Genomic DNA, 8,985 nt, shown 5'->3' on the forward strand with positions numbered 1-8,985 from the left:
AGGCCAAAGTTGTGTACTATAGCCCACTATTTTTATGGTGGGCCCGATGTTCGAGTGTAATTTTGGAAAAAACTGATTAGGCTGCCCTTGGCAGGCTGGGGAGCGGCCTAGTGTGGGCCATTTTGATTTTCTAGGCGGTTTGGTTGGTCAAACGGGTGAAACAATGCGAACAGGGCATTTTCGAGCCAAATCGGTGTACTATATCCATAATTTTTGGGGTGGGCCCAGGGTTTGGGCGTAATTTTGGCCAAAAATTGATCAGGATGCCCCAGGCAGTTTGGCGAGCAGCCTAGTATGGGCTATTTTAGTTTTCTGGGCGGTTTGATTGGTCACACGAGCGAAACGAGGCGAACGAGCCATTTTTGGGCCAAATCGGTGTGATATAGCCCATGGTTTTTGAGGTGTGCCCGAGGTCCGGGCATGATTTTGGTCAAAAATTGATCAGGCTGCCCCAGGTAGGCTAGGGAGCGGCCTAGTGTAGGCCATCTTTATTTTCTGGGCGATTTGGTTAGTCAAACAGGCAAAACAGCGCGAACGAGCAAATTTCAGGCTAAATCGGTATGTTATAGCCCACGGTTTTTGGGTTGGGCCCGGGGTTCGAGTGTGATTTTGGACTAAAATTGATCGGGCTACCCCAGGCAGGATGGAGAGCGGCCTAATGTGGGCCATTTTGGTTTTCTGAGCGATTTGATTGCTCAAACGGGCGAAACGGCACGAATGGTCCATTTTTAAGCCAAATCGGTGTGCTATAGCCTACAGTTTTGGGGGTTGGCTCGGGCTTCAGGCATGATTTTGGCCAATAATCACCCATACTATCCTGGGTAAGATAGGGAGTGGCCTACTGTGCGCCATTTAGGTTTTCTGGGCGGTATGGTTGGTCAAACGAGCGAAACGGTGCGAACGGGCTATTTTGGGGCCAAATCGGAGTACTATAGCCCAAGGTTTTTGGGGTTGGCTCGAGGTCTGGGTGTGATTTTTGTCAAAAATCGATCGGGCTGCCACAGGCAGGTTGATGAGCGGCCTAGTGTGGGCTATTTTGGTTTTCTAGGCGGTTTGGTTGGTCAAACAGGCGAAACAGCACAAATGGGCCATTTTCGGGCCAAATCGGTGTGCTATAGCCCATGATTTTTGGGGTGAGCCGGGGTCCGGGCATGATTTCTAATAAAAATTAATTGAGCTGCCTCGAGCAGGTCGGGGAGCGACCTAGTGTGGGCCGTTTCAGTTTTCTGGATGGTTTGGTTGGTCAAATGGGTGAAATGATGTTAACGAGCCATTTTTAGGCTAAATAGAAATGTTATACCCCATGGTTTTAGGAGTAGGCTCGAGGTCCGGGCATGATTTTGGTCAAAAATTGATCGGGCTGCCCCAAGCGGGTTGAGGAGCGGCATAGTTAGGCCATTTTAGTTTTTTGGACGGTTTGGTTGGTCAAATGGGAGAAACAGCGCGAACAAGCCATTTTTGGGGCCAAATTGATGTGCTATAGCCTACAATTTTTGGGGTGGCCCCAGGGATCTAGGCATGATTTTGGCTGAAAATCGACTGGGCTGACCCAGACAGGCTGGGAAGCAGCCTAGTGTGGGCTATTTTTGTTTATGGGCGATTTAGTTAGTCAAACGGGCAAAACGATGCAAATGGGCCATTTTAGATCCAAATCGGTGTGCTATATAGCCCACGATTTTTGGGCTAGGCCAGTGTCCAGGCGTGATTTTAGCCGAAATTCGATCGGGCTGCCCCAGGCAGACTGGGGATCAACCTAGTGTGGGCCAATTTAGTTTTCTGGGAGGTTTAGTTGGTCAAATGGGAGAAACGGCGCGAACATGATATTTTTTAGCCAAATTGGTGTGCTATAGCTCACGGTTTTTGGGGTGGTTCCGGGATCCGGGCATGATTTTAGTCGAAAATTGACTCAGCTGCCCCGGGTAGGTTGAGGAGCGGCCTAGTGTGGGTCATTTTAGTTTTTTGGGCGGTTTGGTTGGTCAAACGGGAGAAACAGCATAAACTGGTCATTTTTTGGCAAAATCAGAGTGCTATACCCTATGGTTTTGAGGGTGGGACCGAGGTCCGGACTTGATTTTTGACAAAAATTGATCGATCTGCCCCAGGCAGGTTGAGGAGTTGCTTAGTGTGGGCCATTTTTATGTTTTAGGGGGTTTGGTTGGTCAAACGAGCGAAACGGCGTGAACGGACCATTTTAGGCCAAATCGGTGTGCTATAGCCTACGATTTTTAGGGTGGTCCCGGGGTCCGAGCGTGATTTTTATTAAAAATCAATCGGGCTATCCCAGGCAAACTGAGGAGCGGCCTAGTGTGGGCCATTTTGGTTTTCTGGGTGGTTTGGTTTGTCAAACGGGCAAAAAAATACAAACAGGCCATTTTTGTGTCAAATTGATAGGCTATAGGCCATGGTTTTGGTGGTGGGCCCAGGTACCGAACGTGATTTTAGGTAAAAATCGATCAGGCTGCCCCAAGCAGGCTTGGGAGCGGCCTAGTGTGGGCCATTTTTATTTTCTGGGCGGTTTGGTTGGTCAAACGGGCGAAACAGCGCAAACAGCCATTTTCGGGCCAAATTGGTGAGCTTATAGCCCACGACTTTTGGGGTGGGCCTGGAGTCCGGGCGTGATTTCCAATGAAAATCGACCAAATGCCCCAAGCAGGCTGGGGAGCAGCCTAGTGTTGGCTATTTTGGTTTTCTGGGCATTTTGGTTGGTCAAACGGGCTAAACGGCGTAAACGGGCCATTTTTAGGGCAAATCGGTGAGCTATTGCCCACGGTTATTGGGGTGGGCCCGGGGTTCAGGTGTGATTTTGGTAAAAAATTGACCTAGCTGCCCCAAGCAAGCTATGGAGCTGCCTAGTGTGGGTCATTTGGTTTTCTGGGCGGTTTGGTTGGTCAAACGTGCAAAACCGCGCGAACGGGCCATTTTTGAGTAAAATCAGTATGCTATAACCTACGTTTTTTGGAGTGGGCCAAGGGTCCACGAGTAATTTTATTCGAAAATTGATCGGGCTATCCCGAGCAGGCTGGGGAGCGGCCTAGTGTGGGCCATTTTAATTTTCTGGGCGGTTTGGTTGGTCAAACGGGTAAAAAGATGCGAACGGACCATTTTTAGGCCAAATCGGTGTGCTATGGCCCACGGTTTTTTGGGTAGGCCTAGGGTCTAAGCGTGGTTTGGGTAAAAAATCAACCAGGCTGCCCCACGCAAGCTGGGGAGCAGCCTAGTGTAGGCCATTTTAGTTTTCTGGGTGGTTTGGTTGGTCAAATAGGCGGAACAGCACGAACGGGCCATTTTCGGGCCAAATCGGTATGTTATAGCCCAGGATTTTTGGGGGTGAGATCGGCGTCTAGGCATGATTTTAGCAAAAAGTCGACCGAGAGTGTGGGCTATTTTAGCTTTCTTGGCGGTTTGGTTGTTCAAACGGGCGAAACGGCGCGAACGGTCCATTTTGGGCCAAATCAGTGTGCTATAGTCCACGGTTTATGGGGTGGGCCCGGGGTTTGGGCATGATTTTGGTAATAAATTGACTGAGCTGCCCCAGGCTTGCTGAGGAGCGGCCTAGTGTGGGCTATTTTGATTTTTTGGGCGGTTTGGTTTGTCAAACTGGCAAAACAGCACGAATGGGCCATTTTTGGTCCAACTTGGTATGGTATAGCCCACGGTTTTTGGGGAGAGCCCAAGGTTCGGGCGTGATTTTTAACGAAAATTGACCGGGCTACCCCAGGCACGCTGGAAAGCAGCCTAGTGTGGGTCATTTTGATTTTCCTGACGGTTTAGTTGGTCAAACGGGCGAAACGGTATGAATGGGTCCTTTTCAAGCCAAATTGGTGTGCTATAGTCCACGGTTTTTGGGGTGGGCACGGGGTCTAGGCGTGATTTTGGCTGAAAATCGACTGGGCAACCCTGAGCAGGCTGTGAAACGACCTAGTATAAGCCATTTTATTTTTCTGGTCGATTTGAATGGTCAAACGAGTAAAACGATACAAATGGGCCATTTTTGTGCCAAATCGGCTTGCTATAGCCCACGATTTTTGGGATGAGCCCAGGGTCCGGGTGTGATTTATGAAAAAATCTATCGGGCTGCCCCAGGCAAGCTGGGGAGCGGCCTGGTGTAGGCTATTTTGGTTTTCTGGGCGATTTGGTTGGTCAAGCAAGTGGAAAAACATGAACGAGCCATTTTTGGGCCAAATCGGTATGCTATAGCCCACGATTTTTGGGGTGGGATCAGGTTTCGGGCGTGATTTTGGTTGAAAATTGACCGAGCTGCCCTGAGTAGGCTGGGGAGCGGCCTAATATGGGCCATTTTAGTTTTCTGGGAGGTTTGGTTGGTCAAACAGGCGAAACGGCACGAACGAAAAAAATTTTACGAAATCAGTGAGCTATAGCCCACGGTTTTTGGGATGGCTCGGGGTTCGAGCATGACTTTGGTCAAAAATTAATCGGGCTACCCCAAGCAGGCTGAGGAGCTGCCTAGTGTGGGCCATTTTGGTGTTCTAGGCGGTTTGGTTTGTCAAACGGATGAAACAGCACAAACAGGCCATTTTTGGGCTAAACCGGTGTGCTATTGCCCACGATTTTTAGGGCGGGCCCCAGGTCTGGGCATGATTTTAGATAAAAATCGATCGGGCTACCTAGGCAGGCTGGAGAGTGGCCTAGTGTGGGTCATTTTGGTTTTCTAGGCGGTTGGTTGGCCAAACGTGCGAAACGGTGCGAACGGGCCATTTTTAAGTAAAATCGATGTGCTATATAGCCCACAGTTTTTGGGGTGGGCTCGGGGTCCAAGCATGATTTTATTCAAAAATCGATAGAGTTGTCTCGGGCAGGTTGGGGAGCAGCCTAGTGTGGGCCATTTTAGTTTTCTAGGTGGTTTGGTTGGTCAAACAGGTGAAAAGATGCGAACGGGCCATTTTTTGGCCAAATCGGTGAGCTATAGCACAAGGTTTTTTGGGTGGGCCTGGGGTCCGGGAGTAGTTTTGGTCAAAAATCGATCGGGCTACCCAAGCAGACTGTGGAGCGGCGTAGTGTAACCCATTTTGGTTTTCTTGGCAGTTTGGTTGGTCAAATAGGAGAAAGAACGTGAACGGGCCATTTTCGGGCCAAATTGGTATGCTATAGCCCACGGTTTTTTAGGTGGGATCAGGGTCCGGGCGTGATTTTGGCCAAAAATCGACCGAGATATCCCGGGCAGGTTGGGTAGCGGCCTACTATGGGCCATCTTAGTTTTTTGGCGGTTTGGATGTTCAAAAAGGTAAAACGGCGCGAACGGGCCATTTTGGGCCAAATTAGTGTGCTATCCACGATTTATGGGGTGGGAACGGGGTTCGGCTATGATTTTGGTCAAAAATTGATCAGGCTACCCCAGGCAGGCTGAGGAGCGACCTAGTATGGGCCATTTTGGTTTTTTGGGCGGTTTGGTTTGTCAAACTAGCGAAACAGCACAAACTGGCCATTTTGGGCCAAAGCGGTGTGCATAGCCTATGGTTTTGGTGGTGGGCCCAGGGTCCAGGCGTGATTTTAGGCAAAAATCGACCGGGCTTCCCCAAGCAGGCTTGGGAGCGGCCTAGTGTAGGCCATTTTGGCTTTCTGGTTGGTTTGGATGGTCAAACGGGCGAAACAGCGCAAATGGGCCATTTTCGGGCCAAATTGGTGTGCTTATAGCCCACGTTTTCTGGGGTGGGCTTGGAGTCTGGGCGTGATTTTCTATAAAAATTGACCGAATGCTCTAGAAAGGCTGGGGAGCAGCCTAGTGTGGGCTATTTTGGTTTTCTGGACAGTTTTATTGATCAAACGGGCTAAACGACGCAAACGGACCATTTTTGGGCCAAATTTAGGTGCTATTGCCTATGGTTATTGGGGTGGGTCCGGGGTTCAGGCATGATGGGAGCGGCCTAATGTAAGCCATTTGCGTTTTCTGGGCGGTTTGGTTGTCAAACGTTCAAAACAGCACGAATGACCATGTTTGAGTAAAATCGATGTGCTATAGCCCACGGTTTTTGGGGTGGACCAAGGGTCCGAACGCGATTTTATCCAAAAAGCGACCGAGCTGCCCCAGGCAGGTTGAGGAATGGCCTAGTATGGGCCATTTTAATTTTATGGGTGGTTTGGTTGCTCAAATGGGTGAAACGGTGCGAACGGATTATTTTTTAGCCAAATCAGTGTGCTATAGTCCACGGTTTATGGGGTGGGCCTAGGGTTCGGGCGTGATTTTGGTAATAAATTGACCGGGCTGCCCTAGGCAGACTGAGGAGCGGCCTAGTGTAGACCATTTTATTTTTCTGGGAGGCTTGGTTTGTCAAACGGGCAAAACTGCAAGAACGGGCCATTTTTGGGCTAAATCTGTGTGCTATAGTCCACGATTTTTAGGGCGAGCTCGAGGTCCGGGCGTGATTTTTAATGAAAATCGATAGGGCTGCCCCCGGTAGGTTGAGAAGCGGCCTAGTGTGGGCCATTTTAGTTTTCTGGGCGGTTCAGTTGGTCAAACAGGCTAAACGGCATGAATGGGCAATTTTCAAGCCAAATCGATGTGCTATAGCCCACGGTTTTTATGGTGGGACTGAGGTCCAGGCTTGAGTTTGGCCGAAAATCGACTGGGCTACCCTGAGCAGGCTGGGGAATGGCCTAGTATAAGCCATTTTATTTTTCTGGGCAATTTGAATAGTCAAACGAGTGAAACGATACAAATGGACCATTTTTGGGCCAAATCGGTGGGCAATAACCCATGGTTTTTAGAATAGGCCCAGAGTTCGGGCGTGATTTTGGTCAAAAATCAATCGGGATACCTCAAGCAGGCTAGGGAGCGGCCTAGTGTAGGCCATTTTGGTTTTCTGGGCGATTTGGTTGGCCAAACGGGCATAATAGCGCAAACGGGCCATTTTTGGGCGAAATCGGTATGCTTAGCCCACAGTTTTTAGGGTGGGATCAAGGTCCTGGCGTGATTTTGGCCCAAAATTGATCGAGCTGCCCCGGGTAAGCTGGGGAGCGGCCTAGTGTGGGCCATTTTAGTTTCTGGGCGGTTAGGTTGGTCAAACGGGCAAAACGACGCGAATGAGCTATTTTTGGACCAAATCAGTGAGCTATAGCCCACGGTTTTTGGGGTAGCCCAGGATTCGAGTGTGACTTTGGTCAAAAATTGATCGGGCTGCCCTAGGCAGGCTGAGAAGCGGAATAGTGTGGGTTATTCTGGTTTTCTGGGCGGTTTGGTTTGTCAAACTGGCGAAACAGCATGAACGGGCCATTTTGGACTAAATTGATATGCTATAGCCCACGATTTTTGGGGCGAGCTTGAGGTTCGGGAATAATTTTGGACGAAAATCGATCGACCAACCCAGGTAGGCCGGAGAGTGGCCTAGTGTGGGTCATTTTGATTTTCTAGGCGGTTTGGTTGGTGAAACGGGCGAAACGGCGCGAACAGGCCATTTTCAAGCCAAATCGGTGTGCTATAGCTTACGGTTTTTGGGGTGAGCCTAGTGTTCGGGCATGATTTTGGCAAAAAATTAATAGAGCTGAACCGAGCAGGTTGGGGAGCGGCCTAGTATAGGCCATTTTGGTTTACTGGTCAGTTTAGTTTGTCAAACGAGCGTAACGACGCAAACGGATCATTTTTGGGCCAAATTGGTGTGCTATAACCCATGGTTTTCTGGGTGGGTCTGGGGTTTGGGCGTGATTTTGGTCAAAAATCGATTGGATTGCTCGGGTAAGCTGTGTGGGCCATTTTAGTTTTCTGGGTGGTTTGGTTAGTCAAACGGGTGAAACGGCCTTAATGGGCCATTTTTGGGCCAAATCGGTGTGTTATAGCCCAAGGTTATTGGGGTGGGCCCGGGGTTCATGCGTGATTTTTGACAAAAATCAACCGAGCTGGCCCAAGCAGGCTAAGAAGCGGCCTAGTGTGGACCATTCTATGCTGTTTGGTTTGTCAAACGGGCGATACTACGTGAACAGGCCATTTTTGGGACAAATCGGTGTGCTATAGCCTACGATTTTTTGAGTGGGCCCGGGGTCCAAACTTTATTTATGAAGAAAATCGATCGGGTTGCCCCAGGCAGGTTGGGGAGTGGCCTGATGGGGGCCATTTTGGTTGTTTAGGCGGTTTTGTTGGTCAAACAGGCAAATCGGTGTGCTATAGCCACCAGTTTTAGGGGTGGGCCCATGGTTCGGCAATGATTTTGGCTGAAAATTTATTGGGGTACCCCGAGGAGGCTAGGGAGCAGCCTAGTGTGCGCCATTTTGGTTTTCTAGGCGATTTGGTTGGTCAAACGGGCAAAACGGCACAAACGGTCCATTTTTCGGCCAAATCGGAGAACTATAGCCCTCGGTTTTTCGGGTCGGCCTGAGTTTCGAGCATGATTTTGGTCAAAAATCAACCGGGCCGCCCTATGCAGGTTGGGGAGCAGCCTAGTGTACTTTATTTTTGTTTTTTTGGTGGTTTGGTTGGTTAAACGGGCAAAACAGCGCGAACGGGCCATTTTTGGGCTAAATCAGTATGCTATCCCATGGTTTTTGGGGCAGGCCTGGGGTCCGAGAATGATTTTGGCCAAAAATCGACCCTGCTGCCCCGGTAGGCTGGGGAGCGGCCTAGTGTGGGCTATGTTGTTTTTTTGGGTGGTTTGGTTTGTCAAACGGACGAAACGGTTCGAGCGGGCCATTTTGGGCTAAATCGATGTGCTATAGCCAAAAAAAATTTAGGTGGGCCATAGGTCCAGGCGTGATTTTGACCAAAAATCGATCAGGTTGCCGCAGGACATCTGAAAAGCTGCCTAGTGTGAGCCATTTTAGTTTTCTGGGTGGATTGGCTGGTCAAACGAGCGAAATGGCGCAAACGGGCCATTTTTGGGCCAAATCGATGTGCTATAGCCTTTGGTTTTTGGGGAGAGCCCTGGATTCAGGCTTATTTTTTGTCAAAAATCGATCGGGCTGCCCCAGGCATGCTAGGGAGCGACCTAGTGTGAGGCTATTTTGGTTTTCTGGGCAGTTTTTTTGGTCAAACGGACGAAA

The sequence above is a fragment of the Capsicum annuum genome, chromosome 6 (genome assembly GCF_002878395.1).
Source record: "Capsicum annuum cultivar UCD-10X-F1 chromosome 6, UCD10Xv1.1, whole genome shotgun sequence".
In the NCBI taxonomy this organism is placed as follows: Eukaryota; Viridiplantae; Streptophyta; class Magnoliopsida; order Solanales; family Solanaceae; genus Capsicum; species Capsicum annuum.